The following is a 22,721-nucleotide window of genomic DNA, read 5'->3' on the forward strand; positions in this document are numbered from 1 at the left end:
AAATCCTCAGAATCTGCGGTGATATTAGAGTTTCGTGGTCCTTCTCGAAGTCCAAGTTTGATCAGCTTCCTCTGGACCCACTTGTGCCCATCCCAGCCTTTAGATCCTTTTCTCTGACTCCAGCATGTCCAGTCATAAGGGCTTCTGAAAAACAAAAGTGCGCATATAAGTTTCCTGGCACAGTGCTGGTACAATTATGATAAAAAATGGATAACGCTATGAAAAATCAAGTTCGAATGATCACGGGATATTGGACAGAATTTTTTTTTTTACAAAACTGACTAATTTGTCATAAAAATTTTTATGACAAGTTAGTCAGTGTTTTAAGAAAATATTTCTCCAACATTCCGTGATCTTTCAAACTTAATTAAACACCATGGGGATGAACATCATAGATGAAAAATAACGATTTGCATGGAGAATGATAATTTTTTATACGATTTTCCATACAAAGACTGAAGTCATTCACAATTATCATCGTAAGCGAAATAGATAATCGTTGATTGTCATCATTAAAATTCACAAATGATTCTATAACATGCCCTATAACACAAGCCATGAATTTAGGTACCTCTATAGTAGTTCTATCAAAGTGATAACAATAATATAAAATAATTTTCTCCGTTTTCTGAACCAATACTTTTGAAGTAATGCAACTTTGCAGTATTTTTTTTTATAGATAAAAGTCTACAGATGTTGATTTTTTGATGCAAATTATTCTGTTCGGATTTTTTAGTTGAGAATTCCTGGACACGGATTTTCAGAGTTTTTCTTGTTAGATTTTATTATGAGAGATACACAAAGATACAGCAGGAAACTGAGAAAATTTATATTCATAAATTTATAGGAAAATCGAAATCTATTGATTTTTCACAATCGAAAAATGATACGACGACGCAGCATAATCTCGAACAAAATTGGCACAAAGAAACCAATAGAATTCCGGCAGAACTTCCAGGGGAATTCTTATGGAGTTCCAATAGAATTTCTATAGAACTTTTTAGAGATAGCGTTAAGTTCTTCCATGGAATTTTTTCTCATGTGATTGTCTATATTATTCATTATCTATTATGATGAAAATTTTTCATTACCTTCACATCAACCGCAACTTGACTCAATCGTTCCGGGTCGTTTAATGCAGGGCTCCATCGATACAGTCTGAGAGTTCCCAATCATTCTTCGGAGGAGGAATCTTCTTGTGATAATATTTCAGGAGATTCTTGGAGCAGTACTGGAATTGGCGTCATCTGGGCCTATACGCGAAATTCTAATGTTATATTTTCCTTCATTGAGTAGAGAGTTGAAAGTTAATGGGTAGACCATTTTTATACTTGAGAAGCTCGTAGGAATCCATTCTCTGCATATTATTGGTGGAAAGTGGAACCGACTGTAATGGTTAGGTGGGTGAGGTGTTGCTCCGGCGGACATCCAAGCTAAGCAGCGTTGAGCTGGGTTAGTACTTGGATGGGTGACCGCTTAGGAACACCTCGCTCGCACAAGAATTGCGGGCGGTAGGTACGGTGTAGCGGCCTAGTGTCTCCATCTAGTCAGTGTGACAGATGGAAATATTAGGGCACTGCACAATCGACCGGCTGTGCGACTGGGGTTTCACATGGTTTCCCGTGCAGTCCTAGCTCAAATGGGGCACAGCTAAGAGTAAGACGGCCATGATACCGCAGATAACAATGAGAGGAAAAGAAAGAAGGGGAGGCAGGCTAGAGGAGGGGTTTCAAATCGAGAATTACTTCGATAAAACCAATGAAATAGAAAAATAAAAATAAAATATTTTGACAGTGGGATAGAAGAAAGAGAAAACTCGGAGTGAAGGACGCCATTGAGAGGTTACTTGAGATTGCTAGACTATTTGCAATGGATATTTAGGTACTATTATTGAAAAATTCGGAGTACTTACTGTGCTTGATATTCCATATATTCCTGATATGAACACTACATGATAAAAAAAACTCCCAGATCTCGAACATGATTCCATGAAAATAGGAAAATGGACGCTCTCAAAATAACGCTGATGACAGCGTCAAAGGTAGGAACATACTATCAACCGTAACGCTTGTTCGGACCGCTCGGCACCCCGACATGACACGATCTTTGCCGAAGGACAGACATCGAACGATTGACGGATTTATTTGAAAAATATCGAATCAAAAAATCCAAAAATATTGTTCGTTTATTTAAGTTTGAACGAAGATTTAAGCCATTCAACAGCATCACAGTACTCCACTTTTTGAAATTTTGTGTTAATGTGCGTGCGCAGCCGGGCCTCTGGTATGACGCACTAATACATCGAAGGGCCCCCTACTTCTCTTACACCAATACAGTGCGTGCGTTATGTTGTTGAAAAGGTTAATTTGAGAAAACATCAAAACTCTATTATTAATCAGTAATTTTTCAACTTCTATTGGATTATTGAAAACCCTGTTAAGTGTTTTAGTGAGATTTCTCTATAGGGAGTCCTCGACATCAATTTTTCACTTTATTTTTCCACTTCAATATATGACATATGACGGTTTACGGTAACGAATTTCAAAGAACGACCGATAGAATAATTAAAAGACATTTTTTTTCTCCTATTGAAAAAATCAAACAGAAATTTCAGACATTCGAGTGAAGAAATTTCTATATAAAATATATCATTGCAATAAGTTGTATGTAAAAATCAAATTCTGTTTATTTCTCGCTATAAAATATTTCATGTTGCAAATTCAATCGTTAAATAAATAATGATAATATTAATTAATATTTTATTATTTCAAAAGAATATCAATGAATATAGATATTTATATTTTTCATTTAGTTATTCCATTCTTCATTCATTGATATTTTATCATTATTATTTATTCAATTTATCTTGTTTTCATAGTAAAAAGAACATTGAATTTCTACTACAAAAAAAACTATATTGAAAAAATTCTGTGAGCCACCCTCCTCACAATGAGCATGTAATGCCATCTCGCTACAATTCCGTTTACCGACGCTTATGTCAGGATATCAATGTTCGATAGTAGCTGGGAAGCTATAGCCTTACGACTGCATCTGAGAAAGAACTTGACGTAGACATTTCACTGCACTGTTGCAACGCGCTGACATGTACAGTTAGATGCATAGATGTCGTATGCTGGGCTGAGACACAGTAGCGACAAAAATGCATAACATTGCAATGCAACCTAGCCACTGGGTTCATCCTTGCACGTGCAAGAGATTTTTCTACCTGGGTGAATAGATCATGATTTGACAGCAAATTTCGATCCCTTCTTTTCAATAATTCCGAATTCAACCATCAAATGTCTTGGAATTTTCACTGACAAGAAGGGGATAGTCTACAGAATTAAAAATAAGGAAAATACGTGAAAAACAGGGATTAAAGCTCGTACCTTTTTCCTGTGTCTTTAACATTTCTCCTTCACATGGAGAATGGTCATAAAATTTTCGGTCACAACCGTGGTATGGCTTTTCAAGAATTACGGAGGAAATTTTCAGTTCTAGTCATGAAATTCCTTCAATACTAAGTAATTTCAAACTAATTCTAAATTTTGAGTTATTTAAATCAATCCAAGGCAGCGTGAGGTTAGATGAAATATGAAATGTCACAACCGTGGCAATGGACGAATATAATAGGCAAAACATTTATATTCATGTTTTAAATTCAAATTTTATGATATTCTAAAGAGGTAGCAATTCGACAAAATACTCGTATTGTACTCTACCGTGAGCCACAGAATCGATCGAGAATGAGGGAAAAGGGGATGAAACAGGGCATAGTTCTCCAAGAATAGAATAGAATAGAATAGAAAAAGTGCGGCTGGTCACTTAAAGCGCCCAGAGTCACCTAAATCATACGATCTTTTGTAACTTCCTCCTTAGTTTCGGTCAGTCACACAGCCCCAGCCCTGTGTTTCTCACTAGGCTAATAAGGCTGGTGACAGCCGCTTGTTGTAAGTCCTCTGGTTTCAGGAAAGCCTGGCCCCAGATTTTATAGCGACGGAGTGCTAATAGGGGGCATTCACATAAAATGTGGATGACGCCCTCCTTATCGCCTCCGCACAGTCTGCAGTCTTCTTGTTCTGCAAGTTTCATCTTGAACAGATGAGCTCTGAGAGCTGTATGACCCGTAAGGAGCCCTACTGCTACCCTCAGATCCCCTCTGTGCAACTCCAGAAGCTTTCTGGTCCTAACTCTTAGTTGCCCTCTCATAAGCAGTTTCGCTTGTCTGCAGGTCGCAACTTTCTCCCAACGCCTGACATGATCCCGCTGGAAATGATCTTTAATAAGAGTTTTTCCCACTGCGAAGGGCATGCCAAGCAGGCCGTGTGAGGGCACACTTTCTGTACCCTCCTTGGCCAGCTTATCTGCCTCTTCATTACCCAGAATCCCATGGTGACCTGGCACCCAGGTTACGGTGACCCGGTTGTTTTTACCCAGTGTGTCCAATGCCTGCATGCATTCCCACACCACCTGTGACTCTGTAGTGGGTTTTTCCAGGGCGTGTATCGCCGCCTGGCTGTCACTGCAGATGAATATTTTCATCTTTTTTGTGTCTCTCGCGTTCAGATACTCTGCACACTTAAGTATGCCCAGCATCTCTGCTTGAAAGACGGTTGAATGATGGCCCAGCGGAAAACTCTCTCCGAAGCCATCTTTCAGACGGTAGATGCCTGCCCCAAAACTTTCATTGAAGCCAGAGCCGTCCGTAAACCAGTAGTCCTCTCTTGGTCCTGGTTTACGTTTCGAGTCTAGCCACTCCTGTCTGGGTGGTATACTCGTTCTGAAAGTTTTCCTGATCTGATACTTCCTAGGAATCCTATCCGTCTTACCTATGAAGGGTCGATCATTGATTAGGCTAAGCCTTGTATGGCCTTGGCCCGTCATCTTCCATTCTAGTTGGCACCTTAGTCTATATGCAGTTGTGGTAGCACAACTCACAACCCTAAGGTCGAGGGGTGGGATACTGAGTGCTATTTCTAGCGCCTCAGTAGGTGTCGATTTCATGGCTCCTGTTGCAGCCCTCAGGAAGGTTCCCTGTAGGCTTTTCAACAGGTTCCTTGTTTCCGTCTTACTCACCCTCGGCCACCAAACGACCGCAGCGTATAACAGTCTCGGAAGTAGAACTATTTGGTAGAGCCAGAGCATCATTTTAGGATTGAGTCCCCATGTCCTGCCCACAGCTCTCCTGCATGCCCACATAGAGGCAAACACTTTATTTCTCTGAGTACAGATATGTTCTTTCCAGCTGAGTTTATTATCCAGGAGGACACCCAGATATTTCACTCTGCTGGTGTAGTTAATCTCCGAGCCATTTAGCTTCAGAGGTTGGATCTTTTCCAGTTTATAATTTCTGGTGAAAACCAGGATTGTTGTTTTGGCTGGATTTACCGATAGGCCAGTTACCCTGCACCAGTCCTCAATGATATTGAAGGCTGTTGCCATCAGGTCCCTTAGCACCCTCAGAAATCCGCCTTTCACAACAACTGCCACATCATCGGCGAAACCGATGACGTGGAAGCCGGCCTCACTTAGTTGATTTAGAAGTCCATCTACAACCAGGTTCCATAGCAGGGGCGAGAGAACTCCCCCCTGCGGACAGCCCCTAGTCGGACGTCCCTCCACACATACCCTCCCATGTCCTGCCGACAGTCTTCTGCTTTTCAGCATGTTTTGTGTCCAAGCAATGATAGTCTTGGACACCTGTCGTTCTTCCATGGCTTTTTCTATAGCCGGATTCGAAGTGCTATCAAAAGCCCCCTCAATATCCAGAAAGGCGCCTATGGCAAAACCCTTGACCGCCAGTTGTCCCTCAATCAGTCCCACCAGGTGATGTAAGGCGGTATCTGTTGATCGTCCCTCTCTGTATGCATATTGACAGGGGGAGAGGGGTCTGTCAGCCAAGGGCCCGGCCTTGATGTGTCTATCCACCAGCCTCTCCAGGGTCTTCAGGATGAAGGATGTGAGGCTTATAGGACGGAAGTCTTTTGGTTTTATATAACCGGTTTTTCCCGGCTTGGGAATGAATACTATCCTAGTCTCATTCCACACACTAGGGACATGTTTCAGGGCTATACTAGCTCTGAGTATCTTGGTTAGGGGTCCCGTGATAGTCTCTATCCCTTCCTGTAATAGGGCTGGGTAGATCCCGTCTGGTCCCGGTGCCTTGAAGGGTTCAAAGGTTTTGATGGCCCACTTGACCCCCCAGGGCTGCACTACTTTATTTGCCAATGCCCAATCATGGGTTTCGTAGACATCCCTCTGATTTTGCATTGTTTCTTTATCTCTCTCCTGGGCCTGTATGAAGCCTGGAAAGTGGGTGTTCATTAGGAGTTTCAGAGTCTCTCCCATGGTTTCCGTGTGGCTGCCATCTGGTGCCTGTAGGCTCCCTAGATATGGAGTCTTGTTTGTTCCAAGGATTTTTGCCAGCCTAGAGGTCTCCGATTGACTCTCCACATTGCTTGTGAAAGCCCTCCAGCAGTCCTCTTTGGCTGCCTTTATTGCCTTGTTGTAATCTGCGAGCAAGCCTCTGTAAGTTTTCCATGCGTCTTCCTTACGGGGGCCCGCTCTCATGTTCTTAGCTTTGTTAAAAGCTTTTCTAGCTTTGCCCCTCAGCCCACCGAGCCTCTCTGACCACCAAGGAGTCTCAGTGGGCTGCCCTTTCGGGATAAGCTTGCAGTTTGTCTCGAAGGAGTCCATGATGGCCTGGTTTAGGGCAATCGAAGCCTCCTCCAGCTGCTTTTTGTTGTTAAATCTGAGGATGATATCCCTGAGATTGTCAGATAGACTCTCTCGGTAATTTCCCCAGTTTGTTCGTCTTGGGTTTCTCACCCATTCCGTTTCTTTCACTGTGTGGATGGACATTCTTATGGTTTGATGATCGGACGCTGAGAGGTCCTTTGAGACCCTCCAGTCCCCAATCATGTCTGCCACTCTATCCGTCCCCAGAGTGATATCTATGACCTCCTGTCGTCTCCGATCTATGAAGGTAGGTTCTGACCCCCTATTAAGGATGTTTAGACCGGCCCCCATTATGAATTCCTGGAGGCTTTCCCCCCTGCCGTTAATGCCAGTGCTCCCCCATGCTACATGGTGCGAGTTGGCATCACAACCTAGCAGGAGTTCAAGTCCCCTTTCCTTCACATGGTTGCATAGGTCCTTTACTTTTTTCGAAGGAGGTGGTTCAGCCGAGTCATAGGGCATGTAAACTGACCCTACAACCAGGCTCATTTCCTCGCCTTGTCCCAGGCCCAGATCCACTTGTGCCACAGCCAGGTCTCCCTCACTAGCCTGTGAACAGAAGAAAGAGTCTAGTCCTTTAATAACAATGCAAGATCTAATTTTCTCCTGAGTGTTTGCGTGATAGATTCTGCCACAACCACTGAGGCCCTTAATAGCATTGTCCACTATCCATGGTTCCTGGATCATTGCTATGACAGTCTGCATCCCAGCTAACAGCCTGACTAGAGTAGCCGAGGCTGCTTTGCTGTGGTGCAAATTTATCTGTACAATGTGCACCCGGGTTGCAGCCATAATGATGACTACTTTCCTGGTACCTCTATGTACCCTTCTTCTGACTTTCACCACGGTCTTTCGCAAGCAGCTTGACAGTTGCTTTTTGAATCCCGCAGTGCAGTCTGAAGTTGCAGGCTTTCAGAACAGAGAGTGATCGGTCGTCTATCAGCGCAACGAAGTGGGCACTTTTCGCGTCCCTACTCTCACTGCCCCGAGCGACAACCCACTCTCTGGCCTGCAGTCCTGCATTTTGTTTCTCAAGGAAGCACAGTGCTTCTTGAGCGGTTAGATCTGGGTCTTCCACGTGTAGTACAACCCTGTGCTTCTTGGGAAGCTCCGAGGCTGCGACCACACGTACAGTAAGTCCAGCTATTTTGTTTTCGGGGAAAAGGCTTTTCAGCCAATTTCCCGTTTCCTCATCAGTGCAGCACACCATTGCCACACCTTCTCTTTCCCAGACACCGTTGAAGGTGGGTGCTTTCACCCCGTCAGGTAACGCCAGAATGGCCCTCTTCAGGAGTTTCTTCACCTCCGTTACCTCTTCAGTGCCCAGTTTCTGATCCGGATATGACTCCGGCATAACTGCAAACTTGAATGAGCTCGTAGTGTTCTGAGCATATGTGCCCTGATCCTGCGTTCTCATTCTCTTTTCTTTCGGTCTGACTGAGGGGCTTGGCGTAGTACGCTCTGATGGAAGGCGTTTTATTGCCTTCCTCGTAGCCCCCTCCCCCCTTCCCTCATCGACCTTCGCTGCTGCATCCGTCAAGGTTGCAATCGCCCCCGAGGTTTGATGCAGCTTCGCTCTCTTGCGACGTCTTCTCTCGGCTCCACTCAGTCTGACCCGATTCACATCGGTACCAGACTGGTCAGCCTTGTCAGACTTCGTGTGTTCGCCATCGCTGGCCCCACCCGAAGTTGCTTTTTCAATATTAAGATTTTTTAAATTGGTTTCCATTTTAGTCCCACGAGTACCGCGGTTAAGCGTTTTCACCTGGTGCATTGCCGCGATTGCCCAGGGCTTGGCTTGTCTCGGGTGGGTTACACCCAAGACTACTCTCAGAGGTCGCCCAGGTTTCTGAGAGGCACCGTTAGCGACACAGCTCCCCCTGTGCCACGCATCCTTAGGCACGGTATGGCCGAGGCCATGGCTTACGCCGCTCACACACATGGATTGGGTGGACTCCTCTTAGCGACCGCGGGCAACGGTAGTCCTTAAGACCTCCACCGCCCGCGACCGAGCCCCCTCACTACGACAAAGTGGGAACCCAGTAAAGGGGGTTCACTAAAAAACACTATTGTGCATCGAGAGGAGCAACTGAGGAAAAAGAGAGAAGCAGAAAAAGCTAGGAGACAGAAAATCAAAGAGAATCCTGCACAGTAGGAGATTTACTGTCAAAAAGAGCGAAACAGGAACTTGAAAAGAAAATCCAGTGGAAAAATTAAGGGTATTAATGAATTGACGATAATTGAGAAGAAACAACGTCGGCAGGAACAGAATGAGCGTAAAAGGAGATCGAGAATGAAGATGAAGGTCAAGAAATCTCAACTGCGATTGAATCACGAGGGAAATTGTAATCCTGTGTCTAAACAAGCTAAAGTGGGAATGAAAAGAAGAGCTAAAAACACGAGGAAATGTCATCGAGACAATGAAAAACTAATCAACGAGAATAAAAACTTGAAGAAAACTGTGAGCAAACTTAGAAAGAGGATTGAGCGATCCAAAACTAGGGAACCTGTAAAATCTCCCAATGCGAATGTGACGAAATTTCTGAATGGAAGACGTATTGACAGTGACATCAGGAAGAAATTGGTCTCAAACGAAATCCTCACTCAACAATTAAGAACTTCTTATCGGGACTCTAAAAGTGATAAATTTAAGCAGATTCTTGATCGAGTCTTATATGGCAAGATAAAGAGGAAATATGGTAATTTGACATTCGTACAGAGGCACATCGCGAGAGTTGATTCATCTAAAATTTCCCATGATGTCGATCCATTGAAGTTCATTAGGAAGCCGAAGGAGAGCTCGCAATTTCTCAGAGATAAAGTGAAGAAATTCCTTGACCCTGGGAAGAGAAATTGTCAGAAATTCAATGGGGAAGTAGTGTCGACACATTACATGACAGCCAGTATTCAAGATTTATATTCCAAGTTCTGTGATGAAATGTCTTTCTGTGTGAGTCATTCCTTCTTTGCTAAACATCGTCCTCCATACTGCGTAGAGCCTAAAGTCACGGCGAGGGATACCTGTGCTTGTCATGTTCATGAAAATTCCAAATTGCTATTGAGTGCAATTCACAGGATGAAAGTTGTCCAAGAAAATACAACAGAGAAACTCATTTCATCGATTACGTGCTCTCCGAGATCAGAAAAGTGCCTTTCTAGAGAGTTTCTCAATTGTTAGAGTAAAGAGCTTAACATTGATTTCCAAAACGTGGACAACAAGGACGATGATATGTTTTATATGAGATGGGAGACCTCAACAGTGATACGTCTAAATGAAAAAACCCAGAACCCCATCAGCGTAGTGATTACCAAGAAGAATAAAGTAATTTGCCGTGTCAATGAGGGAATCGATGTATTCAAACGTGACTTGAACAATCTGATGGAGCACGAGTACCGAATCAACCACCAAAGAAGGATCTTTAAGGAAGTGACGCACAATTTAAGAAATGACGAATTGTGTCCGGTGATAGATTTCAGCGAAAATTACTCAATCAAATACAACAGTGAAGTTCAGGCTGTGCATTTTGGAGCGAGTCGTGAGCAGTACACCTTGCACATAGGCATGTTGTACACTTTAGGTTTCTCTCAAGGTTTCATGACTCTATCAGAAAGTCTCAGACATGATCCCGTCGCAATTTTGGCTCACCTGAAGAAAATTCTGGACTATTACTTCCTCCAATTCCCAACAGTGAAAAAGCTCCATTTCCAAAGTGATGGTCCCACTACTCAATACCGAAATAGGAAGATGTTTTTTTTATCACACAATACCTCCCTCAATATTATCATCAGATCGAACAGATCAACTATAATTTCAGTGAGGCCGGGCATGGCAAAGGACCAGCCGATGCAGTCGGAGGCAGACTGAAAAGATCAGCCGATGATGCAGTAAAATATGGGAACGATGTTTCCAACTTCGAGACGCTTGTATCAGTTCTTCGTGCTCAAATAAAAACTGTTCATATGGATGTTGTGACGAAGGAGGAGATATAGGATCTGGATTGTGCGTTGCCACCTCAAGTGAAGTCTTTTGTGGGCACGATGAAAGTGCACCAATTCCGCTGGATAAGAGAGAATTATGCCACCGTTCGGTTCAATTCATTGAGCTGCTATGATCGTCTTCCCAACTCCATTTGTTCTCACTTTGCAATCGGTTCCATTAATTATAACGCCTCCACACTCATTTCCAAAAGAGTTCACTCTGGGGTTCCAATAATCCTGAATGAAGGCCCAAAAAAAAGGAAGAGAAATATTCAATCTGGATCCATTTCAGCGATCGAGGAAGATTCGACATGGAAGAAGAGGAGAGACAAGAATGTTCAGGGGCGTAATAAACATGAAGATTCTACTGAAGGACACTATCAACCTGCTGGAAAAGTAACTGAATGTGGATCTCTGAGGAGAAGTTCTCGGTTCGACCACTCTTCGTTCATACTCTCGTCCCATTCCATTCATTTTTCCATTTGCCATGTCTCTGACCTTCATTTTCTTATTATTTTCAAACTCTGAAAACAATAATTTCACACTCCACGTCCTTCAGCAATCGATCATCAATTCCCAATCCCTCAATACATTGCATTTGCCTTCAACTATGTTTTCTCGTCACAATTCAATGGAAAAAAGATGAGAATTTATTACTAGTGTAATTAATTCTGTGCCAAAGGAAAACAGTGATATTGGAGTTTCTAAGACATTGGTTAATTTTATAAAATTATTCTTAGAGAAAAATAAATTTAATTTTTCAATAGAAATGTATTCTTCCTCATGATAACCTTACCCTGATCAGATTCTCTGTTTCCGAAACGGAAAAACACATGTATTTGTAAAAACCGCGAAATTGAAGTATTTCCTTGATTTTTTCAATAATATAAAATACTGGCATGACTGATTTTGGGAGAACCTTCAAAACTTTATTTTCTAGCTGGAAGAATTCAAAATACATGTTATCTCATCGCAAAATGACTCAACATTGAGTAAATTTGACGTTCACTTGTGGTACACAATCGAATTTTTGTGCGTATCATTTCAGAACGAGATTGAGCCATTCCTTCGAAAATTTTTGGGTTGTAGTACAATACGTTTCAGAATGTTCTCTCATCGCCAAAAGTAAGCGAAAACCATTAAAAAAATTTCTTTTGAAGCATATTGAAAACTGAAGTTTTTAGGACTCGAAAAAACGTTATTTCCGTGGAATTACCCATATTCTGTCATGAAGAATTTGAGTGAATATTTTTGCTACACAATTTACTAAAGACATACACCTGTAGTTGGAGAGGTCAGAGGTTTCGCCTTTCTTATGTAACATGGTGGCATATAACAAGCTCCAGTCAGTCGGAACATTTTCTTGCTCCAAAATTTTGTTGAAAAATACTTCTAAGAACAAAATCCAATTTTCGGGAAGGTTTTCGAAGAAGTCATTCTCCAGACCGTCGGGGCCGGGGGATTTACCACTTTTATATTTATGCAGACTAGTAAGGATTTCAAGAGCTGTAATTGGTCTGTCAAGGAAAGGGTGGGGAGTGGGATCATGCAGGATGGGAGTGTGAACACGTGGTGGGAGGAGATTGGCGAGGTAATGATGCCATTTTTCAGGTTCAATCGGGTTTTTTTTCATTGGTTTAGGACGGGATTTATTGACAGTGGACCAAAAACGTTCTCCGTTTCTGCTGGAGCTGACAGCTTTGGTTACTTCTTTTATGTAATTACGTTCTTTAATTGTCAGCAGGTTGTCATAATTTTTACTCTCATATTCGTACAATTCTACTTCCTGGGGAATGGAGAACTTGGATTTCTTACATTTCTTTAACAGTTTCCTTACATATTTCCTCTGGTTCAGGCATTCCGAGTCCACCCACGGTTTTTTGTACATCCTTTTATGACTCTATAAGTTTTTACACACCCAATAAAAAAAAAAAAAAGTTTTTACACATGTGTAATTCTTTGGCTACGTTTTTAATAGAGGAAATTGGACAGTCATTGAGGGTGTTCACATTATTCGATACAATACGAGTGGTCTCGGGATTCATAAGCATTTTATACGTATATTCGTCTTTCTTTGAGTGGTTCCAAATAAATTTCTCAATAGGAATGGTAGGGAGATCTGTTTCGGAGGAAACTTGGGTGGTTAGAGTTGTTGAGATGGGCAGGTGATCTGAACGAGTAGGAATATTGAGGACCTTTAAAGTCTTGGATTATATTTATTGAGCACCAGCTACTTATGGCAAAGTCGATTATACTATAACGTTTATTTTTCCCGTGAAATGTGAATTAACCTGGGGTGTCTCCCGGTAAACGACCATTTAGAATAATTAAACTGCTTTCCGTGAGAAATTCTTGCAGTCTACGACCTCTTGTATCTAATTCTTTATCAATTAGTTCTCTAGATTTTGAGAGACAGTCTGACTCGTTAATCATTATGTCTTCAGAGAGGTTTGTGCTCCCTATTTTAGAATTTAGGTCTCCCATTACAAATAAAGGAGATCGCGGCGAAATCTCTTGAGTTCTATACATACATTGAGTTTATTACCAATTTGAGCATGGAATGGGCTGATAACTTTGACAGCAAGAATTTCATCACTGATATGGATCTCTTTATAGTTATACAATTTTTTATTCAATACAAGTAAAAGACATCCTAAAGCGTGGCCTCGTTTGTTGTTATTGTCCTTGGCGAGGGAGTAAACAAGGTGATAGCCGTTCAGCCAGCTGGGAGGATTCTTCATAGGCGACTTGATCTAGGTCTCGGAGAATCCTAGGATATCCGTGTCGGTGATTGTTGAGATTAGTTCCCAGTTATTTTTGAAGAACCCATGGATGTTCCATGAGATCAGATGAATCGCGGTATTCCATAACTTTGTTGATTTGTGATTTTTTTTGTGGGGTGACAGGTGACGTTGAGTAGGATTCAGTGTTGTTGTTTGATTAAATGCCTGTAGTTGCTATTTACGTTTGCCACTAATGCTGCTTCTAGTCGTTCTGGGAGTTGATGGGTAGAAGGCACTGGTTCCTCGTTGTTAAGTTTCTATGCTGACGTCAGACAGAGAGCTCGACGAGTCTTTTCGAGGTCAACCGGGTGGGTCCCCTTCTTACCTTTTGAATCACTGTGTTTGTTTGGATCAGAGAAGCAATCAGAATTATCTCGTGTAGGAGTTATGGGCTCCGGGACAGCAGGGCTGCGGTCGAAGGAACGAGCAAGGTTTTGTGTAAATATTTTGATTTTCGGGTCTTCACTTCTCTCTAGTAATTTAACTAGGTCTTCGCGACTGAGGATTTTATTATTGACTACAAGTTCACTCTTTTTTATTTTCGCGTCAGCGTTGACTTTTCTAGGCTCGCAACGGATTTTCAGTAATTTTTTGTTTTCTTCTCTTTCCTCTCGCGAAAGGTCATTGTCGATGGATATATTGAGCGCTCTGAGTTTGTTTGTTTTCATAAAGAATTCCTTCTTCTACCGAGGAGCGAGTAGTTTAATTAGAATTGGGCGATTTTTTTCGGGTGCCGGTTTCCCCAGACGACGAGCCGACACAATGCCCCCCTCTGGAATGTTTATTTTAGCACTTTTTATGAGAGAAATCACTGAGTCCAGGGTGTTGATTGGCCTTGTATTTTCTTCTGAAACTTTGTACAACACTAGGTTACACGCCCGGTTTTCACTTTCTAACTTTGTAACTCTCTCCGATGTTAATTTGGAGCGACAGTTGATTTTCGCTATATTCGCTTCTAGGGATTTCTGATTGTCTTGTAATGTACTGAAATTGACGATTGATTCTTGTTGATTGGCTTTCATCATTTCGATGTCAGAACGAATTCTTGCAATGTTCTCTGCGATGTCATCGAGGAGAGTTTTTTCGACAGTTACACTCATTATGCACTCTTAGTTAAGCACAGCTATTTAAACGAGGTAATATTTTGGTAGAATCACGCTTTAAATGAGTTTAGACACCTTCAGACACCTTTAGAACAGTAAGCCGGTCGGGGTGCTGGAGCGATTCGAAAACACGTCCGACCTCTATGACAGTCGACTCGACACTCCCGAGAACTAACTCTGTGCTCAAGTTCAGCCCAATCGACCTAGCCGTTTTTTAAGCAATCAATATTTGTTTTTAAATCGTTTTTTGCAAATATCTCAAAAACTACCCTACCGATTTCAATTGTTGGAATTTCAAAATATTTGTCTGGATGCCCTCTATCTCAATCAATTAAAATCTACACACTTGTTCCATCAAAGTTTTCGAAATATTTCAACCCACAATGGACAAATTGAGTCCTTTTGAATCCAATGGACTCCATCGCTTTGTAAATCACCATAACCTGAATAAGTTGCAAATTACTACCAAGAACGGTCATTTTCAGAAGTAAAATAACGTATCTCTAAAAAAATGCGCGATTTATGCTCGGGATTGGAAAAATCATTGAAGTAATTATAATGCTAAAAGCTAGTTTTTGATCGAAGGGGATGCCTAGAACTTTCGCGGTGGGTGAGCAGGCTGTCTGGTGTGTACCTATTCTGATATTAGTATTTTCTGGTGGTGAACCCTTCCGACTGAAGCGCAGGGCGACTGTTTTTTCTGGAGCGATATTTAGCCCTAGTGCCTTCATGTTGGAAATGAGTTGATCAATTGAATTTTGTAGAGTGGCTTTATCGGTCTCGAAGTTGGAAATACGGATGAATAGGGCAATGTCATTGGTAAATGGAGATACATTGGCCCTGTGGTTGAGTTTGTTCAAGATGTTTCTGTTGTAAAGTGTGTACAGCAGTGAACAAAGTATCCAGTAACCTCGGGCCTCCTCAGGGCTTTAGGTTACCTCAAGTCCTAAGGCAGACCTTTGTAAATGAATTTGGTGTTGTTTCTAGAGTATCACAATGAATTATTTGTTTACACGTGAGGAATTTAATGAAACGGAGGATGGTAATCGAGCAGCCGATTTCGGCGAGGATATCAAGCAGGGTGTCCCCAATGACGTTGTCGAATGCGCCCGTGACATGTAAAAATACTGCTAGTGTGTGCTCCCGGTCACGGAAAAAGTCCTCGACATGTAGATTGAGGTTAACTAGGTTATCTCTGCTGAACAGACCTGGTCTGAACCCTGTTTGTGCTGGAGGGATGTACCTGTTGTGGCCCTCCCCCTATCACTGTAGTCTATTCTTCACTATAGTTCGATATAATTTTAGTACATAGAACGTGAGTGCGATAGACTTAATTCTGGAGTTATTCTGGAGTAGACTTAATTCTGGAAAAATTGTCAAACGGAGAAATTGTCAACTGAGAATGCGAAGGGCGCGCCATCCGGTATTGACGCCGCGGAGTATGGTTTTTGGGGTAAAGAAGAGTTCAAGTTAGAATTGTATAGATAAATTCAAAATAATATTTAGTTTAAGATAATCAATTAGGGAGATATCTCAAGCACATTGAATTATACGATATCATAGCGGCAAAATGGATATTTTCTGACCTCATTTGATTTCTTAGTGGTAAAATGGGTCTTTTCTGTACTCCTACGATTACATGGGGGCAAAATGGGTTTTTCGTGTACTCCTACGATTTCATTGGAATAAAAGGGGTATTTACTGATCTCATACGATTTCATGGGGGCAAAATAGGTTTTTCGTGAACTCATACGATTTCTTAGGGGCTAAATGGGTATTTTCGGACCTCATACGATTTGTCAGGGGTAAAATGGGTATTTTCTGTACTCCTACGATTTCATGGGAATAAAATGGATATTTACTGACCACATAAGATTTCATTGGGGCAAAATGGGTTTTTCTTGTATTCATACGATTTCATTGGGGTAAAATCGGTATTTTCTGACCTCATTCGATTTCTTAGGGATGAAATGGGTTCTTCGTGTACTCCTACAATTTCATGGGGGTAAAATGGGTATTTACTGACCACATACGATTTTATCGGGGCAAAATGGGTATTCTGTGAACTTTTACGATTTCATTGGGGCAAAATGGGTATTCTGTTAACTTTTACGATTTCATTGGGGTAAAATAGGTATTTACTGACCTCTTACGATTTCATGGGGGTAAAATGGATTGCGTATAGAATTTATATAGGATTTTTGCGTATGATATTCGGATATTTTGATACGGATATTTTGAATACAAATTATTTCTATACGATTTCTGAAGGGGTGATCCAATACGACACACTGCCTCATATATAAACATTTCATATGGAGATGCACCATTTCTCTACGTTTTTCTCTAAAGCATTTGCATATCTTTCGTACGAAAACAAAAAATTAGGTCAAATTTTATGTATAGAAATACATCGTATAGAAAATATTCCTATACAAATATCCGATCATCACGTACGTAAATTCTATAGGGTTTTATACGCAATCCGGAAAGAAAATNTTCAAGTTAGAATTGTATAGATAAATTCAAAATAATATTTAGTTTAAGATAATCAATTAGGGAGATATCTCAAGCACATTGAATTATACGATATCATAGCGGCAAAATGGATATTTTCTGACCTCATTTGATTTCTTAGTGGTAAAATGGGTCTTTTCTGTACTCCTACGATTACATGGGGGCAAAATGGGTTTTTCGTGTACTCCTACGATTTCATTGGAATAAAAGGGGTATTTACTGATCTCATACGATTTCATGGGGGCAAAATAGGTTTTTCGTGAACTCATACGATTTCTTAGGGGCTAAATGGGTATTTTCGGACCTCATACGATTTGTCAGGGGTAAAATGGGTATTTTCTGTACTCCTACGATTTCATGGGAATAAAATGGATATTTACTGACCACATAAGATTTCATTGGGGCAAAATGGGTTTTTCTTGTATTCATACGATTTCATTGGGGTAAAATCGGTATTTTCTGACCTCATTCGATTTCTTAGGGATGAAATGGGTTCTTCGTGTACTCCTACAATTTCATGGGGGTAAAATGGGTATTTACTGACCACATACGATTTTATCGGGGCAAAATGGGTATTCTGTGAACTTTTACGATTTCATTGGGGCAAAATGGGTATTCTGTTAACTTTTACGATTTCATTGGGGTAAAATAGGTATTTACTGACCTCTTACGATTTCATGGGGGTAAAATGGATTGCGTATAGAATTTATATAGGATTTTTGCGTATGATATTCGGATATTTTGATACGGATATTTTGAATACAAATTATTTCTATACGATTTCTGAAGGGGTGATCCAATACGACACACTGCCTCATATATAAACATTTCATATGGAGATGCACCATTTCTCTACGTTTTTCTCTAAAGCATTTGCATATCTTTCGTACGAAAACAAAAAATTAGGTCAAATTTTATGTATAGAAATACATCGTATAGAAAATATTCCTATACAAATATCCGATCATCACGTACGTAAATTCTATAGGGTTTTATACGCAATCCGGAAAGAAAATTTTTATAAGATTAATAAGTTATTTTTTCAAAAAATTTCCAAAATATTCAGAAGTTTTCCGTAAAAAGTTTTGAAGAAATTGTATTCGAAAGATAGGTTGAGATGTTTGAAAATCATCTGAAAAGTTGAAATTTGCAATTCCCTCACGAAATGTTATACAACCTTTTGCCTGTAATTTGTGAAGCATTTACAAAATATGTGCAAATGGTTTCAATAAACGTACCTCTAAGTTATGCTGAAATAGCTCAGAATAAATTGAAACGTAAATATTTGCTATTCTTTCCGGTATTTTTTATACGAGGTATTAGTTCCTATTTGTAGGAAATAAAAAGAAATGATTCCACGGAAAAGCGTGGAAATATGGAGGAACATCTCCGTAGAACCGCCAAAATAACGACACCATTCCTTGGCGGTTCTGTAATGCCGTACGTTTTTCTATTAAAATTATTCATATAATAACAACACAATATAATAATAACAGAATATAATAATTTCGATAATAATTATCGACTTGGGAAAGAATGAATAATTAATACACAGAAGCATTGTGACCTAGACGAAAATTACGAAAAAGATTCATAATGATATTATTAGAAGAAAAGTATGAAAGACTTATCTGTCGGGTAGGATATGTCCCCTAAATCCGTTATTTCCTCAATGAATCACAGTTGCAACGGATCAGGATACGGTACAGGGATGAAGTTATCACATCTCTACACTGTGTAGTTTAGAAGATAGCCGTGGTCCAAATCGGGATGATATACATGTGCTATCTAATTTATGTATGTAGTGATGAGTTTTATTAAGTTTTATTAACTTTTATTAAGTTCACAGAATACCCATCTTGTCACTGTGGAATCGTAGAAGTACACGAAACACCCATTTTGCCCCAATGAAATCGTAAAAGTTCACAGAATACCCATTTTGCCCCAATGAAATCGTAAAAGTTCACAGAATACCCATTTTGCCCCAATGAAATTGTAAAAGTTCACAGAATACCCATTTTGCCCCAATGAAATTGTAAAAGTTCACAGAATACCCATTTTGCCCCAACGAAATCGTATGTGGTCAGTAAATACCCATTTTACCCCCATGAAATCGTAGGAGTACACGAAAACCCATTTTGCCCCCATGAAATCGTAGGAGTTCAGAAAAGACCCATTTTACCAAAGAAATCGAATGAGGTCAGAAATTATCCATTTTGCCCCTATGATATCGTATAATTCAATGTGCTTGAGATATCTCCCTATTTGATTATCTTAAACTAAATATTATTTTGAATTTATCTATACATTTCTAACTTGAAAACTCTTCTTTACCCCAAAAACCATACTCCGTGGCGTCACTACCGGATGACGCCCCTTTCGCATTCTCATTTGACGATTTTTCCGTTTGACAATTTTTCCTTACGTCGATAGGAAATTCATTGTAAATGTCTAGAAGTATGAGTTTTAGTTGTGTCGGTAGTTTTTTCATCAGAGTGTAGTCAATACCATCTAGCCGCGATGGTGATCGATTGTTTCTGCAGTGTAGCGAAAATTTAAATTCGTCGAATGTGAATGGTTGGTCAAAGAGGGGATTCGGGTTGGATTCGGAAACATCATGGGGGTTGGTGAGACGTCCGTCTGGGCTTAACTCAGTGATGCCAGATGCGGGTCCCACACGTTCCCCACTCTTCGTTCACGTTCCATTGCACTGCCTTTAGGGCGCAACCAGCCTGGCGCTACGTTTAAATGTTCGAATTCGATCGACAACGACATAACTCTCTTCCAGAGGGTGACGAGGGTCACAAGCGAGAGGTAAAATTTCACGAAGTGGAAACGTCACGAGGATCACAAGGGGAAACTAAAATTTCACGAAGGTCACAAGGCTAAGGTGAAATTTCGCAAGAGTCAAACGTCGCGAGGGTCATTTGAAGGAGGGTAAAACGTCACGAGGGTCACTTGAAAGAGGTTAAAGCGTCACGAGGGTCACTACGGGAGGGTCAACCGTCACAACGGTGACTAGGGGGAGGGTCAAACGTTACAAGGGTCACTTGTGCGAGAGTCAACCGTCCCGAGGGTCACAACGGGGGAGGGTCAAACGTCACGAGGGTCACTTGCGCGAGGGTCAACCGTCCCGAGGGTCACTAGGGGGAGGGTCAAACGTCACGAGGGTCACTTGCGCGAGGGTCAACCGTCCCGAGGGTCACTAGGGGGAGGGTCAAACGTCACGAGGGTCACTTGCGCGAGGGTCAACCGTCCCGTGGGTCATTAGGGGAAGGTCAAATTTCATGAGAGTCACAAGGGGAAAGTCAAATTTCACGAGGGTCAAACGTCATGGGGGTCACAGGGGAAAGGTCAAATGTTAGAAGGGCCAATCGTCGCAAGGGTCAACAGGAAATAGGGAACTCATATGGAAAGGATCAAATGGATGTCTCACTCTCCATTGTAAAAATAATAAGGGTATTGAATATTGAGCTTTATTGAATTTTCCACGTTTATCATTTGGGGCCCTGAAAAGGGCCGGTCGATTCTGACAAAAAAACATGTTCTAGTTCTGCAAAAATCGAGAAGGGCTAGAAAAAAAATTCGATTGGATTTTTAATGTTCTACAGAATCCTAGGGAGAACCCAAATTAAATGAGTAGATCATAATTGTGATGGTTTAAAAGAGATGACATTCTAATGGGAAAAAGTTATTGAAATAATCCTTCCACATGCACTGGCAAAATGAAGAATATTTTACAACTTTATGAGATTTGCTTGGGATACAAATTATTTGCATTATGTAAATGGAGATGATCCTGATGTACTTGGAAAGTAGTGCAATCAATATTGTGACATTGATTGAAGGATCGTATCTGACAAATAGACTTAAGGCAGTCAGTACCAAGTTTATTGCGTTTTTGGGATTTAACATCGGTAACTATAGAAAAAATACGCTCTGCTTCAGCATTGGAATGTGGCAGACGAAGGATGATTTTCGTGAGTTTAGTTAAATTGGGTAACATTAATGAATCAGTGAAATCTTTTAACTCCGATATCTCATTCCAAAATTGGTCGACAGATAGAGAACATGCACGTTTGTTATCATCTGAATTAGTTAGGCATATTGCCTAATGCATACCATTCAAAAGCTAAAGCTGTTTCATCAAAATCACCGAAATGAGAAGCGAGGTTATAAATTACTGTCGCTTCAATGCGTTTACTACCATCATCCAGTGCTGCTTCAGGATTCAAAAATTTCAAGTTTTGAATAATGAGATGTACGTGCGACAAACGCGATTTCATCTCAGAAGTCGCAGTTATATAGAACTGTAAACATCTGAGACGAAATTGTTCAGCAATAGTCGCTGGGAAATTTCGAACCAGATTGTTGCATTCAGATCCGAGGCAAATCTCATCCAAGGGAAGAAAATGATCTGGATGACTAACATTAATAGGCATTACAAAAAGTTTGTTAATGACACATTTCTTCAAAAAGTTTCGTGCGATATTACGAATAAGTCGCCCACTATTTTCAGCCAATTTATGAAGCATGAACTGACGAGACTGAAAAAGACCATTGAAAGAACTGAAAAGATTTAATGAATATTTCAAGAAAAGAAAATAGCCCTTTACACATTGATCGTCTAGGAATTTGTGTAAGTTCTGGGCTGAAGGTGAGTGCTCTTCCAGCATAGCTGATTGGAAAAATAATTTTAATGGTTCCCAATTTACGAGAATTCGCGTGACACTGATGCAAACACAACCATCGTGGGTTTGACAAACTCAAAATTTTCAATTTTTCCTCGCCAAAGAATTCTTGATATTCCTCTAATATCGCGTACCGCTTTGGACAATTCAAGAGATACATCGATGTACCTCGAATTAATTCTTCTGGCTCATTGGGCAACTTACTGCAGGCCTTTGAAGCTACGATCGCGGATGAATGACAAATGCAATTCATTAGGATAAGATTGGGAACTTCTAATTTCAATCTCTGCGCGAAGGAATTTTTGACACCAACCATAACACTCGCGTTATCACAAGCCAAGCCCACGATATTCTGCATTGGAATTTGTTTTTCGCGTAAAGATTTTTCGAAAGAATTATAGATTTTTTCTGCTGAGCAATCTGTTGGATCCAGTTCGATGTGATCTAAAAATTCCGTCTGAACCTGACCGTTTTCAGGCGACACATATCGCGCGAGAACACAAAGAACTTTTTTTTTTGAAATATCCGTAGTTTCATCAACAAGAATTGAAAATTTATTAACCCTCAAAACTTTCCCAAGATTTTCGTTTGCGACTTTCCCCAAAATATTCTCAATAATGCTCGTGTACTTTGTACGCCCCAGAGAACAATCTTGCGCGATTGTACTATCCGGAAATGATCTTTTTAGCACAGGAAATAAATGATCCACGAAAGATATGGGGACGTTGTGCTCTGCAACGCAATTGGACAAGAGAATTTCCGCGATTTTAACAGCTTTTTTATGCTCTGCCACAACACTACCGGAATTCCCCTCAAGAACACTACCTTCATCACTAATTTTTTCATTCCCTCGGATGGGATTGGGCTTTAAAGCATTTTCTTTATGCTTTTCAGTCCCTGCATGTTTATGC

At 40.8% G+C, this 22,721-nt stretch overlaps 1 protein-coding gene across 4 annotated transcripts in view; it reads left to right on the forward strand.

The window, feature by feature from the left end:
• The window catches only part of LOC107043396, a 203,181-nt gene that overhangs the window by 164,606 nt on the left and 15,854 nt on the right, over positions 1 to 22,721 (forward strand). The gene's annotated exons all lie outside the window — the stretch shown is intronic.

Source organism: Diachasma alloeum, unplaced genomic scaffold (assembly GCF_001412515.2).
Source record: "Diachasma alloeum isolate Michigan unplaced genomic scaffold, Dall2.0 Dall_scaffold_00566, whole genome shotgun sequence".
NCBI lineage: Eukaryota > Metazoa > Arthropoda > Insecta > Hymenoptera > Braconidae > Diachasma > Diachasma alloeum.